The sequence below is a fragment of the Triticum aestivum genome, chromosome 6D (genome assembly GCF_018294505.1).
Source record: "Triticum aestivum cultivar Chinese Spring chromosome 6D, IWGSC CS RefSeq v2.1, whole genome shotgun sequence".
NCBI lineage: Eukaryota > Viridiplantae > Streptophyta > Magnoliopsida > Poales > Poaceae > Triticum > Triticum aestivum.
The window spans coordinates 240,858,640-240,877,493 of record NC_057811.1 but is presented as its reverse complement, the minus strand read 5'-3'; positions in this window follow the sequence as shown (position 1 = coordinate 240,877,493).

Here is an 18,854-nt window from a genome sequence, read left to right as displayed (position 1 = left end):
CCACGATCCACGCAGCTTTCGCCACCACCCACGCCAGCAGAAGCTTTGCCGCGCGTGCAACTACTCCTCGACTTCCCTCCTGCTGCGGAGAAGCTCGACGAATGGAGGGCCACCATCTGGAGCCTCGTCGCCGTCGCCAACAAAGATGATCCGCGACCGGTGGGGCTCTTGGGTCGGTGCTCCGTCGAGCTACCACATGCCAGCAGTGGAAGGACCGGGGGAGCTGCAGCCACAGTGCACTCTCCTCCCCCGCGCCAGTTGTCGCCGGTGTCGGTCCGTCATGACGACGCTTGTGATAACATTTCCATAGCATCATCCGACCCATGGACCCACCACGACCAGCGCCAAATTCTTCGAGAATGAGCCCATGAAGACTCTAGAACCACCATCGAGCGCCGACGTGATACACACCACCAGTCGGATAAGCGGGCAGGACCCGCTATGGACCACCCAGCACCGGGGGGCTCCGGCGGCCTACCTTATGAGGTGGGTTGCCCAGCCTTTACCCGTGAGCTGCGGCAGTTCCAGTGCCGTCCCACCGCACGTTCAAGCCTGACGTCGGCGAGAAGTACAACGACAAGACCCATCCATTAGAGTTCCTCAGCATCTACACCATCATGATGCAAGCTGCTGGAGCTCGCGACGACAAGGTGCTTGCCAATTACTTCCCGTTGGCACTGAAGCCCAACGTCATGTCTTGGTTGATGCACTTGCCGGCGGATTCCATTTCTTCTTGGTCTGATCTGTGCCATGAGTTCGTTGGTGCCTTCACCGGAGGCCACCAAGCTCATGGCCAGGCCAGTGATTTGCATATCATTCCCCAGAAGGAAGGGGAAACCCTGCGCAAGTACATACAGAGGTTCAGCCGGGTGCAGTACAACATCCCCGATGTTCATCCCGCCGCCGTGATTAGCGCGTTCCATCAGAACGTGCACAATCGAAAGATGCGTGAAGAGCTGGAGATGAACAAGGTTAAGGATGTGGCCGAACTTTATGTTCTGGCCGATAGGTGCGCCCGGGCTGAAGAGGGAAGGAAGTACCCCGGCGAGGACACCGGCGTGGAAACCGACTCTACTGATGAAGACACCGCCGCCTCGATGAAGAAGGGCTGGCGTCACAACAGGAAACACAAGGGCAAGGCCGTGCTTGCCGTCGAGGGATCCGACGACACCGGCGCTGCCAAGAAGGCCAAGGCAGACGACCCCAGCAAGGAGATTGCCGGGTGCGCCGCCTGCTGGGCCTTGGCAGCTGCCGACAAGCCAGGAGGCTCCGACAAGTAGTATTGCAAGATCCACCGCACTAAGGGCCACGACCTCCAGAACTGCCAACAGGTCGAGCTGCTTGCCGAAAAGCAAAAGGCCGAGTATGATAGGCGGGACTAGGAGAAGGGTCAAGATGGTGCCGAAGGATCCGGCAAGAAGCGTGGCGGCCAAGGAGGCCGCCGCGGCAAGGATAACCAGCAAGAGAGGCCCACTCGGGGCCGTGACAAGAAGCAGGAAGACGATGATCATGACGAGGACGACGAGTCCGGCGAGCAAGAATTTCAGAAGGCTATGGAGGCCATGTGCATCGATGGTGGCGCCTCGCTGCACACTTCTCACCGCCAGCTCAAGCAGTGACGCCCAGAAGCCGCTGAAGTGGTCCAACACGCCCATCATCTTTGATGCCGAGGACCACCCTGATCGCACCACTGCGGTCGGGTGTTTGCCGTTGTTGGTCTCACCAACGATATGCCACCTCAATGTGAACAAGATGCTGGTTGACGGCGGGGCCGGTCTGAACTTAATCTCGCCCGTTGTGATCAAGAGGCTGCAAATTCCCGACGGAGACCTCGAGGAGACGGGCACGTTTCAAGGGGTCAACCCGGGAAGGAGCCAACCGAAGGGGAAGGTCATGTTGCCTGTGACGTTTGGAGGCGAGCTGTACTACAGGACGAAGAGGATTGTCTTCGATGTAGCCGAGATCCCCTTGCCCTACAACGGGATCCTCGGCCGCCCGGCACTAACCAAGTTCATGGCAGCATCGCATTACGCATACAACACGCTGAAGATGCCTGGGCCGATGACCATCATCACCGTCCCCTGCGACAAGAAGGATGTGCTAATCTGCGCCGACCTACTCTACCAGGAAGCAGTTGCAGCAGCTGCAGCCAAGGCACTTGCTCCTGCCGCTGAAGCACCGAAAGGGAAGAAGAAGACCGGCAAGACCTCTCACACCTACTCCGGCAAGCGCACCTCTTCGGAGTGTTGCGCTACCGTCGAGGACGTGCCAGAGAGCTCCACCTGCAAGAGCAAGAAATCTAGAGCTGCACCGCCACAGACCAAGAAGGTGTCCGTCAAGGAGGATTGCACGGGAGGGGCTTTCACCATAATCTCCACCCTCGACAGCAAATAGGAAGGCACGCTCGTCACCTTCCTGCGGGCGAAAGTCGACGTGTTTGCATGGCAAGCATCCGACATCCCCGGCGTTCCCAGGGAGGTGATTGAGCACCACCTTGCTGTCTGTCCTCATGCGCGGCCCGTCAAACAGAAGGTCAGGAAGCAGGCTTTGGAAAGGCAAGAGTTTATCACAGAAGAGATCAGGAAGTTGGAAGCGGCAGGATTGGTGAGAGGAGTGCTCCATCCGACGTGGTTGGCCAATCCGGTGGTGGTACGCAAGGCGAACGGGAAGTGGAGGCTGTGTATTGATTACACAGATATCAATAAGGCTTGTCCCAAGGACCCTTTCCCGTTGCCGCGCATCGACCAGATTGTTGACTCCACGGCCGGGTGTGATCTGTTGTCATTCCTTGACGCCTACTCAGGATACCATCAGATCTTCATGACAAGAGAAGATGAAGAGAAGACAACATTCATCACCCCATGTGGTATGTATTGCTTTTTACGGATGCCTTTCTGGTTGAAGAGTGCTGACTCAACGTTTGCAAGAGCAGTCCAAATTGGTTTTCAGCCCCAGTTGCATAGAAATATGGAAGCATACATGGATGACATAGTGGTCAAGACCAAGGACAGGGCAACACTTGTACAAGATCTGGAGGAGACGTTGGCAAATTTGCGCAAGATCAACCTCAAGTTGAACCCTGAGAAGTGTGTCTTCGGAGTCCTGTCCGGCAAACTTCTCGGGTTCTTTGTGTCACAACGTGGGATCGAGGCGAACCCAGACAAGATCAAGGCTATTGAGCAGATTGAGGCACCCAAGTGGATCAAGGATGTGTGTCGGCTCGCTGGCTGCGTTGCCGCCATGAGCAGATTCATCTCCAAGTCCGCTGAGCGTGCCCTCCCCTTTTTCAAAATCCTGAAGAAGGCTGGCCCAATGGAGTGGACCCCAGAGGCCGAAGCAGCGTTGCAGGATCTGAAGAAATACCTTTCCTCTACGCCAATACTGGTTGCACCTAAACCACAAGAGCCATTGCTGCTATATCTGGCGGCGATGAATCAAGTGGTCAGCGCCGCGCTGGTGGCGCAGAGGGAGGTCGATGAAGAGGCAGTGGCAACGGCAGGGCCGGTGGATGGCGAGCCAGAGATTCCTCTGGCAGGGCCGTGTGCCGGCAAGGCAGGACCCCCGGCAAGGTTTGACGTTGGCAGGACAGAACCTGTGCGACCAAGAGAAGTAATGCAGAGGAACAAGATGATGCAGCACCGGGTTTATTTTGTCAGCTCCCTCTTGCAGGGGGTTAGGTCAAGATACTCTGGTGTGCAGAAATTGCTCTTTGGCCTCCTTATGGCCTCGAGGAAGCTGCGTCATTACTTCCAAGCACACGAGATCACTGTCGTCACCCGCCTCCCGTTGCAACGGATATTGCATAATCCAGACGCAACCGGGAGGATTGCAGAGTGGGCCTTGGAGCTGTCGAGCTTTGGTTTGAAGTTTGAAAGTACTTCGACGATCCAGAGCAGAGTCCTGGCGGAGTTCATTGCGGAGTGGACCTCAACGCCCGACGAAGAAATCCAGGAGACCGCTCTCCCCGGTAAGGAAGCAAGTCGCGACTGGATCATGTACTTTGATGGGGCTTTCTCGCTGCAAGGCGCCGGTGCCGGTGTGCTGCTTATCGCACCCACCGGAGAGCACCTCAAGTATGTAATCCAGATGCACTTTCCCAGGAAGATGTCCACAAACAACACTGCTGAGTACGAGGGGCTGCTTGCCAGTCTCAGGATCGCGGCAGACCTCGGGGTTAAGAAGCTCATCTTCAGGGATGATTCGCAGCTTGTCGTCAGACAAGTCAACAAAGATTATCAGAGCCCGTTGATGGAGGCCTACGTAGATGAGGTGAGGAAGCTGGAGGAGCGCTTCGACGGTATACAAGCGGAGCACGTTCCCCGAGCAGAGAACGACATCGCTGATTACCTGTCAAAGCGCGCTGCATTCAAGCTACCTGTGGAACCAGATACTTTTTTGCTTCGGTTAACTCAACCATCCGTCGAACCATCAACGGAACAGAACAAACGAAGGAAATCAGGCCCCAACAAGTACTTTCCCGCTGAGCCCCCAGGGGCCGCCGGCAAGGGTGTTGCTGCGGATTCTGAGCCTGCCAAGGAGCGACTGACTCCGGCAGGCCGTCAAGCCCTGGCCGTGGAGACGGCCGCTCCCATGGCAGAAGAAATGCCATTAGTCCTTGCCGTCGAGCCCCAGGCTCCGGCATTGGCACGGCATACAGTCCAATTCCTCCAAACAGGGGAGCTTTCTGAGGAGCAGGAAGAAGCGGAGAAAGTAGCCCGTCGGTCTGCCATGTATCAGTTCGTCGATGACGTCTTGTACAGGAAGAGACCGAACGGTGTGAAATTGAAGTGCATTCCCCGGGAGGAAGGACTGGAGCTGTTGGCGGAGATACATAGAGGCATATGTGGCTCCCACATGGGATCGAGGGCCCTTGCCGGCAAGGCGTTCCGGCAGGGTTTCTTCTGGCCCACTGCCCTCCAGGATGCAACGGCACTAGTAACCAAGTGTGAAGCGTGTCAGTTCCATTCGAAGAAGCTTCATCAACCAGTTCAAGCCCTTCAAACAATTCCTCTTTCCTGGCCATTCTCGGTCTGGGGTCCTGGGCCCTTTCCCCCGCGCTATCGGGGGCTTTGAGTACTTGTACGTTGCGATCGACAAGTTCACAAAGTGGCCGGAGGTGGAAGCAATGAGGAAGGTGACAACACAGTCAGCTGTCAAGTTCTTCAAGGGGCTAGTGTGCCGTTTTGGTGTGCCAAACAGAGTCATCACCGACAACGGCACGCAGTTCACAAGCCACACCTTTATGCAATACATCCAAGACCTCGGCAGCAAGGTATGTTTCGCTTCCGTGGCACATCCACGGAGCAATGGCTAGGCGGAGAGGGCAAATGCTGAAGTGTTGCGAGGCCTGAGGACAAAGACTTTTGACAGGCTGCACAAGAGTGGAAGGCACTGGATTGATGAGTTGCCGGCGGTTCTTTGGTAGATCAAAACGACGCCAAATCGAGTCACCGGCCAGACACCCTTTGCCCTGGTATACGGGGCAGAAGCAGTTCTCCCCACGGAACTCACATACGGGTCACCTCGAGTGCTCGCTTATGACGAGCTTGAGCAAGAGCAATTGCGGCAAGATGACGCGACGCTCCTTGAGGAAGATCGTCTTCGGGCGGCTGTGAGAGCAGCACGCTACCAGCAAGCCTTGCGCCGCTACCATAGCCGCAAGGTCCATGCCCGGAGCTTTGAGGAAGGCGACCTTGTTCTTCGTCGCGTTCAGTCGGCCAAGAATTCCAACAAGTTGACGCCAAAGTGGGAAGGCCCTTATCGGGTAATACGAGTCGCCAAGCCCGGCGCAGTCCACCTGGACACCGAAGATGCTGTCCCAGTGAGCAACTCCTGGAACATCGAACATCTTCGCAAGTTTTACCCATAAGGCGCGGTTGCCGGGCCTCCCGGCAAGCCACCTTTTGTACAAGCTTTGCCGGCAAGGCATGTAACCCTCCATACAAAGCCAGGCGCAGACCCTGAGCATAAATAAACGAAGCGCTGGCGCCCTAAGTTTTAGCATGCATGCTAGTTTAAGTCTCTTCCTCGGTTAGGGTTGATAGTGCTTAGCGGCGACTAACCCCTAGCCTAGAGGTCGAGTATGCGTCTTTCTGTCCTCTTTGGTTCGCAGGGCACGTGGACACTTCTGCTGAGCCGCTTGGGAGAAAGAGGACAAACCGGCGCTCCGGCCCCGGCAAGCCAGGACTGCCGGGGGCTGAAGACACAAGGATCTAACCACGATAAGCCAAGGTTGCCAGGGGCTGCGGATTCAGATAAGTCCTTCATCCCCTGTTGTGCATTTCCGTATGGAACTGGGACAAATGAAACCTCGTTTTACTCCAAGACCACCGTGCTCCCCCTTTTCTTGTACCCAAGTCCCTGGGACAGAACCGGGTCGTAGACGCGGTGGCAAGGAAATGAACGAGAGGCCTAACTCTACTTCGCCCCTGCCTCCGCCAAAAGCGTGAGAATGGTCGACTGAAGTCAGGGGACGACAAGGCCTGTTGCCGGGCGACAATGTTTATCCTAAAAATAACAAGGATTCGTTCCTTGGCATGGGCCTCGCTCACGCACAAAGAACCCGACAGACACCCTTTTTCATTAAAAACATCCCATACAAGTACAGTTCATACGGAATTAAAAACATGAGCAAGGGGATTACAAGTCTTAAAATTAACAAGTGCCCGCAGGCTTACAAACTAAAAAGAGATAAGATGCCCGTAATCCCTTTCTTGTCCCTCTCCTCAGAAGGTGGAACAAGACAACAGGAGGGCAAAAAGAGCGCCTAGGCAAGGTACGAGGAGCAGAAGGCACCAAGAGAACATCTTGGTGCCGGGAAAGGAGCTGGAAGACGAGGCAGCGGGCCGGCAATACGCGACGAAGGCGTCGGTACCCGCGTACTCCGACTTGACAGCCGCCACCCGCCTTCTTCGCCTTCTCCGGCCCTCCTATGCCAGCCGCCCAAGGAGACGACGGGGAGCGCCCCAATGGAGAGCTTGGCGAGGAAGGCCCTCGGCAGGGCGCGTGGCCGAGGGAGGGGCGGCGCGGTCAGTCGGAGTCGGGGTCGGCATCCCGCCGCTCGACTCCCTCGTCGTCATTGTCGCTGTCCTCCTCGTCACTCCCGCTCAAGGAGGAATCTTCATCGTCGGAGGAGCTCTCCAAGCAGCACTTTAGGCGAATTCCAAGATCTCTAAAGACCTTGACGGAGAGCAGGCCGCCCTCCACTAACTTGAAGTAGAGGACGAGCCCCGCCATCAGGCTGTGGACGCGAGCAAACGTCTTCCATCCGCGACGGAGGTACATGACGTGAGGAGCAGGGAAGTCGACGTCGACCCGCGTGCCGCCGTTCCCGCAGCCCCTCATGTGCAGCCTGAGGGTTTGGGGCGGATCGAGCTCCATCTCCCGAGCAAATGGGGTGGGGAGGCATAGACGACGCCGCGGTGGCCGGCGCAGCCTGATGAAGAACTCGCGGGGCTGGTCCCCGACGTGGCCCTCCATCGTGGGGGGCATCGCTGGCGGAGGCACAACCATTGTGCCGCCTCGTCCCCCTCTTCCTCGAGCGCCACGGCGACCTTGGCCTCGCCCCTCCCCCTTCCTCTCGTAGCCGGCTCCGCCACCGCAGGATCTTGGGAAGGGGGAACGCGCTGTCGAGCGGCGACCCTCGCCGCCACCGTCGAAGGCCCAACACCCCCTCTCGCCAAGGCGGGTGGAAGAAAGGAGCGAAGGTGGAAGAGGATGGATGCTGAGAGAATGTGGGATGACACCCCCCTCCCCCTCCTTATAAAGGGGCGGGGTCGAGGCTCGGCTGCCCTACTCAGCCAATCCAGCCATCGGAGGCGCAGGGAATCAGGACCGACCCGCTGCCCCAATCGGCGATGGCCCGGTTTCCCGCCTCCATCGCCTGCCACCTGCATGGAGGCGCGTGGCGAGCGAGCAAGATCGAGAGGACGGGTGAGGCGACCATTCCCCGCCCCGTGATCGTGGGGTGTGGGCGCCTTGAAGACCACGACCTGAGTCCACTCAGTAAATGAGCCACGCCTCCGCACCTCCCTCTTTTTATGGGGAAGGCGCGAGCCGCCTCTTTACGACGATGTGACGCATGCATGCGGGAACCGCCCCACGCATGACCCCCACACACGACCCTCCATGTCGCGCGTTCAATGCGGGTCGTGGGGAAGCGCAGCGGACGAAATAGTTACTACGGTGAAAATCCGCCTCACCTGCCCGCGCACCGTTCTGGGCCTGGCCCAACAACGCGTCGCGCTTATGTGTGGCCCAGACCCGGGGGCTCCTGTCGGTGTACAAAATTAGGGGCTCTCCTATTGACCCCTTTACTTGTGCACGGGCAGTCAGAGCCACGTGCCACTGCCACACTTAGCAGGGCAGAGGAGGGAAGCCGGAGAGAAGCCAAAGCACAAGACAACCAAGGCAACGCCAAGACCAGAAACACAGGAGGGCAAGAGGGCGAGGTAGACTCCCTCGGCAAGCGCCTTGCCGGGGACGACTGCAACGCCACGGCAAGACCCTTGCCGGGCCCCCGGCAAGACCCTTGCCGAGGGCATCAGCAGGGCCACTGCCAGGACCGCACCAGCCAAGACTCCACCGCCGTCCCCAAGCAGCTGCTAGCTCAACCAGCTGGGCAGGCACCTGCGTGGCGACAGGCGGCCTCTACACTGACTCAGCAAGCAGCTGCGTGGTGGCATGCAACCCTTCGTGAAGGCTCCACCACCGCGCCAGCCCAGCAGCCAGCCAACATGGCGCCGCGACGCCTCGTCAGCTCGGACGCGTGTCAAGGCCAGGTGAGGCGGCGACAGCTGGGACGTGCTTCCTTGCCGTCCCCGATAAAGCAAGGGGGACACGTCGGCAGCGCATTAAATGCATTTGTCCTACGGTTCCAGAGGATAGGCTTATCAACTGTAGACCTTTCCACCTCCTGTGTGCCATTGTGGCAACCCCTTTTTCCTATAAAAGGAGGCCCGAGGCGACCAGGAGAGGGATTCGGCTCTTTTGGGCAAGTTGCACCCCGTAGCTAGCTCAAGAACACAAGAACACTCAATACATCCACCAAAGCAGGACTAGGGTATTACGCCTCTTCACGGCCCAAACCTGGGTAAACGACCCGTGTGCTTCCTGTCAGACCTGCTCTTTGCACAACCTCACACTCGCCGACCGTAGAAGGGATCCCAGTGACCCCATAGGTGTCGTTCCCACCGACAGGGCCCAGGTGCCATGATTTCAGATCTGAACCGTTTATGTTTTCACCATTATATATATGTTCTAGGTCCGATCTTACAAGTCATACTCACCTATTATGTGTTATGATCCGTAAACCCAGGGTGACAGTAATTGGGATACTTTCCGGTGATGACCATAGTTTGAGGAGTTCATGTATTCTCTATGTGTTAATGCTTTGTTCCGGTTCTCTATTAAAAGGAGGCCTTAATATACCTTAGTTTCCTTATGGACCCCACTACCACGGGAGGGTAGGACAAAAGATGTCATGCAAGTTCTTTTTCGTAAGCACGTATGACTATTTACGGAATACATGCCTGCATTATATTTATGAACTAGAGCTAGTTCTATATCGCCCTAGGTTCTGACTGTTATATGATGAATATCATCCAACGAATGCACCGATCCAATGCCTACGAATTTTCCACATATTGCTCTTGCTAAGTTCCTATTGCTATTGCTACTGTTACAACTGCTACAATACTGTTGCTGCTGTTACCGTTACTACTGCTATTGTTACCACTATTATCAAAACTATCATATTACTGTGCTACTGATCACCTTGCCGCAGATATTTAATCTCCACGTGTGGTTGAATTGATAACTCAACTGCTAATACTTACAAATATTCTTTGGCTCCCCTTGTGCCGAATCAATAAATTTGGGCTGAATACTCTACCCTCGAAAACTGTTGCGATCCCCTATACTTGTGGGTTATCAACCTACCTTCGTCTGTCCAAGTGCCAAGTGGATCGATGACACGACCACGTGCAAGAGCTATCGAGACCGAGGTGACATCTCTCCTTAACGAGCTTCCATATGATCGACATGAGACATGACTATTACCTCAATCCGGAATGCTATGTATGCTTAGGTACGAGGAATACCACCCCGGAGATGCTCGGAATGAAGACCAAGTCATCAAGTACATGGACCAAGGAGCACGACGGAAGGAACCGCTAAAATGCTATAGCAGCCGGACATCCAACCTCTAGCCTGGACACCCAGTGCATGGACACCACAACCACAACAGCGGATTAGCAACTGAAGAGCTATAGGCCCCGGACATCCGGCCCCCGCCCGGATATCCAGCCTTGACGACATCCGAGAGCAAAAAAAAGTTCTGCCACTCCTAGCCCAGACATTTGGCCGTGACCCCGGACATCCGGCTCGTCCAGAAGCCCCGACCAGCCGGCCCCCAACCCGGACATCCGGCACCTATGCGTGCATAAACCGGCCCAAGGGTCATGTATCCCCTCTTCAACCCTTCTATATCATGGACTACTATATAAGGACCCCCACCTCCCTCTAGCTATAGGGGTAGCAAAGTGATAGCTCATTAGATATTCAGTTTCCCTCATCCACTACCTAATCCCATGGAGTCCAAGGCCTCCATGTGAGATGATCCCCTGGTGGAGTCAAGACCCCAATTGGGAAGATTCTCTAAGGATTCAAGACCTCTCTCCTTCAAGGATTGGGATGAACTAGTTGCCCTATGTATCCTCTTGTGTTGGATTTGGATCCTTGTATCTTCTCTTTGTGTATGTGGATTTAGCACATGTGTGATTGGATCTTGTCTATTTGAGTGTTCATCTTGTGTTTCCCTTTGATTTGCTCTCCCCATCCCCCCTCCATGTGTGAAAAGATCGACTATTAGGGTTCCACCCTACATCATCTAGGATTAGAGCCATGTTGATTCACACATTGGAGTTCTTCCCCTCCACTTTCTAGCCCCAATTTCGTTTGTTTTTGTCCAATTTCAAAAATCTTCACAAAAAGAGCCATACCAAAAAATTTGTCATTTGTTGGTTTGATGATGTTTTGTTGAATTTGAATCATGGATTTGAAGTGTTGTAGGTGGATCTAGCTTCCCTTTCTTCCCCACCATTTCCATCCACAGAATCTTCCAAATTTTGCTATAAATTTTGACATTCCAGTTCATCTTCGAGTTCATCCACCGATCGCTGCCCCTGATGTCGGGGCACTAGGACTGGGGGTACCCATGCCCGTCTACCTGCGGCCCAGCGCGTGGCGTCGTTAAAGGGCCCGATGTAGCCCATCGTCAAAACTTCACAAGCAAAGCCCTCATGAGGCCCCCTGCCTCGTGAGGCGAGCATCAGCAAGGGTCGTCTCACGCCCTGAGGGCTTCAGGCGAGGCGGCCTCCCAAGGCCCCCCGTGGGGTGGACATCTCTAGGCTCACCACCCGCCTCATGCTACGCGTGGGTGATGCGAGCCACGACGAGCGGAGCCAGGAATGCGCCAGCGCGTGCAGGCCAGGACGGTTTCCTCTTTGGTTCTAAAGGAACGTGGGTTCCCGAGGCATCCCCAAAGGTTACCTCTTCGGTGCAACAATACCAGGACGAAGGGCTCGCCAGGGCGAAGCTCATCGCCGAGCTCACCTACGCGTCATCACTAGAAGCTTTGCAGGCGTAGACCAGCTTTAGTCAGGATAGGGTGTACTCCTCTCCCCCTTTGAATTTGGCTGTTGTGGCATCCCTTCCCGCCTAGATTTTTCGGGGGTGGTCGAATCTTGAGCCCTCACGAGGAAGTTCATCCTTGTACTAGTTCATACTCATCCTTCCCACAAGGCAATCCACCACAAAGCACGAGTAGGGTCTTACACCGCAAGGTGGCCTGAACCTGGGTAAATCATCATGTCCCCTCCTCCTTGCCTCTCCCTCGAGCATGTCGGAGCAAGGCCGTGAGGCAGTGAGCAGTGAGTTGCAGCCTAGTGAAGTTCTTTGCGCACACCCCAGAGTTCGAACCTTTCTTCGCTAAGCCCCGATTCCGACATTTGGCACACCAGGTAGGGGTGTGCCGAAGTTCCTTCGCTTTGTTCCGTTTCCGCTCTACCGTCCCCATGGCTGATGCTTGTCGTGTTCATGCCGAGCGCCATGTAGATCGTGTCGCCCAGACCGAGCTGGCAGGCCACGATGGCCGCCGCCTCTCCCCGTCAGCAGTGGCCAATGCCACCACCGACCCGGCCGCTCATGAGCAGCAGGATTCTTCCCTGCCGCCCTCCATGCAGCGCGACAGTCGCACCGCTACGCGTTCTCACACGCCGGCCACGGCTTCGTCCTCCCATGTCTGCCGCAGGCCAGCGAACGTGTAGGCTGCGCTGCTCATGGCGCGCGAGCTGCCGCGCTAATGCCCCGCCAACAAAGGCTACGATGCTTGGCTTGGCCACATCACTGAGCTCATCAACACCGTGGGCGAGGCCCTGGCACCCTCCCACTCGCTCCGCCGTCCACTATCTCTGCAAGTGACATGGCGCACGGTGCCCCTCCGCCTCCTCCCCTGTGCGGCGACAATGCCAAGCCCCGGCATGACGCATGGCCGCGCGGCCTACCGCATGGAGCACCGGAGCCGGCTCGAGATGAGGCCAGTTGTCAAATTATGCATCAGCCGCTGCGCGACGCGCCTACGCCCCCCGCACCGCCGCATCAGTTCCAAGACCGAGTTGCCCATGAAGCTGCGGTGCATGGGCACCTGGATCGCGCCACTCGCGACCAAGCCACGCCCGCACGAGGCGCGTCGGTGAGCACCGCCGACTGCCGTCCCTTAACCCGCGAGTTGCTTCGAGTGGTCTGGCCAGTCAAGTTCAAGCCAGAGCTGCCCCCGCGATAAGAAGGCATCCCCGACCCCACAGAGTTCCTCCAGCTTTACGAGCTGAGTATAGAGGCGGCGACTGGCGACGACAAGGTCATGGCGAACTGGTTCCCCATGGCCCTCAAGGATGGTGCTTGTTCCTGGCTCATGAACCTGCTTGAGAGATTAATCTCCTCGTGGGACGAGCTTCGTGAGCATTTCATCGCCAACTTCCAAGGCACCCGTGACCGTGCCTCACCATCAGCGATCTACGACGCGTGAAGCAGTGCCCTGGCGAGACCCTCCACAAGTACATTCAACGCTTCACCCAAGTCCGGCTCAAGATCCCCAAGGCCTCGGACGAAGCCATCATCTCGGCATTCACCAAAGGCGTCAGAGACGTCAGGATGAATGAGAAGCTCGCCATCGACAACGACCTGTGCATGGCGTTGGAGCTGTCCAACCTGGCTGACAAGTGCGCCAGGGCGGAGGAAGGCCGCCTCTCCCTCCTCGACAACCCCGACGCTAAGCTTGAAGACAAGAAGGACAAGGCCAAGGAAGCAAAGCACAAGGACCCCGCTGTGCTGGCAGTGGAGCCTGAGCTGAAGCGCGGCCGTGACCACGACGAGCCCGCCAAGGATGGTTGCCCATTTTTCGTCTTCCACAACGTGTGCACTCACAACATCGATGATTGTCAAGAGCTCAGGGCGCTTCGTGAAGAACGCTTTGGCTGGCTCCCCGAGCGCAGGGACCGTGGCATCGGCCGCGGAGGAGGCCGTGGTGGAGGCCGATGGGACAACCGCAACCCCCGCTAGGGCTAGCGTGACCAGCCTTGCGAGGACGTCTTGTGCTATCAGCCTCATGACGTCTCCTGGCGCGATCACCCTCGTGAGGTCCGCCCTCAGGGCAACGCAGCCCTTCTAGCACTGCCCCCCAGGAGGAACGACAACAACCAGCCAGACAAGGGGGCCGGGGCTACCAGGAGCCTCGCGTGATATCCTACATCCTCGGAGGAGCTCAGGCCCCCGCGTCCAACCGCCTCTTCAAGCAGTTCTCCTGTGAGGTGAACGCGGCCCTCCCAAGGCTTCAGGCTGTGCGTCCCCTCAAGTGGTCACAATACGCCATCACCTTTGTTTCCAAAGACCACCTCAGGTGCTTAGCCACCGCCGATGCGCTCCCCATGCTCTGCACGCCCACCATTAACCACGTCTCAGTCACCAAGACCCTCATTGATAGCAGCGCCATCCTAAACGTACTCTCTATCGAGACCTTCGATACGCTTCAAGTGCCTTACGATCAGCTCAGGCCCACCAAGCCATTATCCAGGGGTGACCAACGGCTCCACCACTCCCCTGGGGCAGGTGTGCCTTCCAGTCAACTTCGGTACCCATGACAACTACCACACTGAGCTCATCGACTTCGACGTGGCCCACATTGGCCTCCCGTACAACACCATCTTAGGGTCTCCGTCCCTCGCCAAGTTCATGGCGGCTACCCACCATGGCTACAACGTCCTCAAGATGCCAGGGTGCAGCAGAGTCATCACTGTCGCCTATGCCGAGAAGGATGCGGTATGCTCCCTCGAGCATGCCTACCTTGCCACATCAGCCTAGAATTCCGACGGCGAAGGTGACGTCGCGCCCCCCGAGGCTGCCCTACGAAGAAGCAGCTCCTCCCCAAGAGTCGTCCGGAGTAAAAGAAGGCACTTGCCAGAGACGCCTCGGCTGCCGCGCCAGGTGCTGGGGCATGCCTCCCTCCTGCATAGGAAGGCGCATACGGCGCCTCCCTCAGGACAGGCTCGGGGGCTTCCACTTGGAGGGCCTCTAACCTGACCAGTGTGATGAGGGAGGTGCTCACACACCACTTGGAGGCGTGCTTCGATGTGTGCCCCCGCAAGCAACGGACATAGCGCGAGGCGCTAGGAGCATGAGAGTTCATCACCAAGGCGATTTGCAAGCTTCAGGAAGCACAAGCCATGCGCGGCGAGCGCCACCGGGCGTCCTATCAGTTCAGCAGCCGCTCCCGACGTGGGCGGCGAGCTGCGCGTCTGCGTCAACATCCCAGCCTTCAACAGGGCCACTTCTCAGGATCTCTTCAGGTCGTCGCGCGTCAGCTGAAGAGGGGTGCCCCCTGCAACTATATCTGCATGCCCTTCGGTCTGCTGAACGCGGGCGCCAAGTACCAACGGTTCGCGCATCTCGCGTTGGCGTCTCATGAGGCCAGGCGCTCGGCGCTGGCGCCTCATGAGGCCCCGACCCCTAGCGAGCCTCCTTAGCCTCAGGAGCCATCCAGCTCATGAGGAGCGAACCTCCGCGGCACACTTCATCGACTTCCTCGACGCTTTCGCAACAACATTGCCAGGTGACCTTTTGGTTTGTTCAATTGAGGGCGCCCTATGGGCTGCATCATTCTTAGGCCGGTTAGGGCCAGCCCCTGCAGCCAAGTTATTTTGCTCATGTACCGAAACCGGCTATGCTTTTATGAGCTGTTACGACTGTTAATGTTGCGCTTGATAATGCATCTCCTCCGGAGGCATCGCCCCTCGGGCCCCACACGTTAATAGCTCTCCTTCTGAATGTCCCATGAGAGGGGGCTATCGTCACGAAGCCGGTGCTCGGGTCCGTCCCTGCAGCATTGATAAAACTAAGTGATCGAGCTCTAGCTCATGGCCCGGCCCCGTGCGCATCACCTCATCATTTCCTTAGTGCCTTGTCTTCTCACAGAATAGTCACGAGCAGACCGGCAAGCGCGCGTTGCCATATCTACCATGTAATTTGTCAACATGCAGAAGTTCCAGGATCCAGGCATTTGGCGGCGCTTGAATAGTGCCTCAACACCTCAGGAGGACCGGCCTCGGTCGGGTGATGACATGACCTGCATCACCAGCCGAAAAAGCTAAGTATAGCAATCTCATACGTCGCGCCGCTTCCGGACGAAATCCCTTCCCCTACGACCTTGGGGAGCACGTCGCCTCTTTTCCGTGAAAGTCGCTTGGACGTTAAAAGGGGATCTCTTGAGCATCGCGCCTCAGGAGCTCTTACTAGCTCTTGAGCGCTCACCCCTTGGCCTTGTCCCAGGCATTGCGACCTGACATCAGCGACGGCTGAGCTTCTCCCGGGGGCCGGGTTTTGAGGACGTAGAGCAATTTGACAAGCAAGGAAAGAGAGGCAGGCCTCGTGAGGAGGTTTGGGATGGAGGGTTTCAGTTTAGCTGCGTTTATATCAATTAAGACACAAAGGACATCGATTTTTCACGCACCCATCATGGGACTTGTGTTAACTTGCCATAGAGCAGAAGGTGGACAGGAAGCCAAGCTCTAAGGAAGCACGCCCACACGTTGCATAGATTACCAACGAGCCGCAGATTCCCCCAAGCTGCACCCTAAGCTAAGTCGTCCTCTTCGCGCCATGAACGAGTCTTACCAATAATTGTTCGCCTTTACCTTGGTAATCTCGCTGGGGCAGAAACTCTTTCTCTCTCGTGAGCCGCTTGCGCGTCAAGGGGGACCTCTTGAGCATGGCACCTGAGGAGCTCTTACCGGACCGAGCCCATCACCTCCTGGCCTTGCGCAAGGCATCACGACCTAGCATACCAGCGACGGCTGAGGCTTGCTTGGGGACTGGGTCCCTACGACGCAGAGTATTAAGTGATCATGAGGAAAAGGCTAAGCCCAAGCGAGAAGCACCACGATAACCTGGACACGAGCTAGAAAGCATTTAAAATAAAGGTGCGAGCGCCAGAGTTATTACATGCCCCCATGGGGCCCATGACGGTTTTGATGCAGAATGAAAGAAAACAAAATAGACTTCCTCCCAGAGGCCATCGCTCCCAAGGCTCCGACTCCGGCCTCGCCGGCGCCTAGTCGGACTCCTCCTCCATCTTGATGCGGTGGCGTGGCGGCTCGTTGGAGTCATTGTCTCTCCCGCTTCCCCTAGAGGAGGTGCTGCCATCGCTCCCGCTTCCCCCGGAGGAGGTGCCCCAGTCGCCGGAGGAGTGGCCGCAGCTGCCGCTGTTGCTCTCCATGCAGCACTCCAGGTGGCCGTCGACCGCCCCGAAGATCTTCACGAAGAGCATTGCGGTCCCGTCGAACTTAAAGTTGAGGGTTTGAACCTCCTTCAATCGGCGGGCGCGAGCGAACGACTTCCACCCCGCGTCAAGTACATGTAGCCGGATGGACTAAACTCTGCCGCCACCCAGGAGGACTTGTTACAGCAGCTGTCTGGCTGCAGCCACAGTCCTACAGGTGCAGCAGCCGCCAGCTCCTCCGTGAAGGAGTCTGGTAGCTGGAGCCAGGTGCTGGGCGGGTTTTCCATGCTCAAGATGAACTTGCGGGCTGAGTCGATGGAGTGGGCCCTTGCCTGGGGCGGCCGGGAGGCTTCGCCGCTCCTCCCTCCTCGATCGCGTCCGCTACTACTTCTTGAGCTTGCATTGGCTTTCTCCTTGAAGAGGAAAGGGTGATGCAGCAAAGTAGAGATAAGTATTTGCTTTAGTTAAGAACCTAGGTATCAATCCAGTAGGAAATACACGCAAGTCTCGAATCTATGCACCTACACAAACAATCAAACACTTGCACCCAACGTGATAAAGGGGTTGTCAACCCCTTCATGGTCACTTGCAAGGATGAGATCTGATAGAGATAGATATAAAAGATTACTGAAACGTAAAACGAAATAAAAGTAAATAAATTGCAGCAAGGTATTTTTTTGGGTTTTTTGGTTTATAGATCTGAAAATATATGATGGAAAATAGACCCAGGGGCCATAGGTTTCACTAGAGGCTTCTCTCTTGAAGGAAAATAATACAATGGGTGAACAAATTACTGCCGAGCAATTGGTAGAAAGGCGCAAAGTTGTGACGATATCCAAGACAATGATTATGAATATAGGCAACACGTTCGTGTCAAGTAGACCGACTCCTGCCTGCTTCTACTACTATTACTCCACACATCGACCACTATCCAGCATGCATCTAGAGTATTATGTTTAAAAGAACGGAGTAACGCCTTAAGTAAGATGACATGATGTAGAGGGATAAACTCAAGCAATATGATGAAAGCCCCATCTTTTTACCCTCGATGGCAACAATAAAACACATGCCTCGCTACCCCTACTTTGTCACTGGGTGAGGACACCGCAAGATTGAACCCAAAACTAAGCACCTCTCCCATTGCAAGAAAAACCAATCTAGTTGGCCAAACCAAACCGATATTTTGAAGAGAAATACAAAGATATCAAATCATGCATATAAGAATTCAGAGAAGACTTAAATAATATTCATTGATGATCTGATCATAAATCCACAATTCATCGGATCTCGACAAACACAACGCAAAAGTATATTACATCGGATAGAACTCCAAGAACATCGAGGAGAACATTGTATTGAAGATCAAAGAGAGAGCATCTAGCTACTAGCTATGGACCCATAGGTCTGTGGTAAACTACTCACGCTTCATCGGTAGGGCAATAGAGTTGTTGTAGATGCCCTCCGTGATCCAATCCCCCTCCGGTAGGATGCCGGAAAAGGCCCCAAGATGGGATCTCACGGAAACAGAGGCTTGTGGTGGTGGAAAAGTATTTTGGTGGATGCTTCTATTGGTTTGGGAATATTTATGAATTTATAGGCCAATAATTAGGGTTATAGGAGTCCTGTGGGGCCCACAAGCCAGGGGCGCGCCCCCTATGGCGCGCCCTGAGGGCTTGTAGAGCCATCAGGACTCTTCTGCCTTCCTCTCCAAATCGTACGTGTGTCTTCTGGTCCAAGAAAAATCATCATAAAGTTTTGTTCCGTTTTGACTCCATTTGATATTCCTTTTCTGTAGAAGTCAAAAACAAGGAAAAAACAGAAGCTGACACTGGGCTCTAGGTTAATAAGTTAGTCCCAAAAATAATATAAAATAGCATAATAATGCATATAAACATCCAAAACAGATAATATAATAGCATGGAACAATAAAAATTATAGATACGTTGAAGACGTTTCAAGCATCCCCAAGCTTAATTCCTACTCGTCCTCGAGTAGGTAAATGATAAAAATAGAATTTTTGATGTGG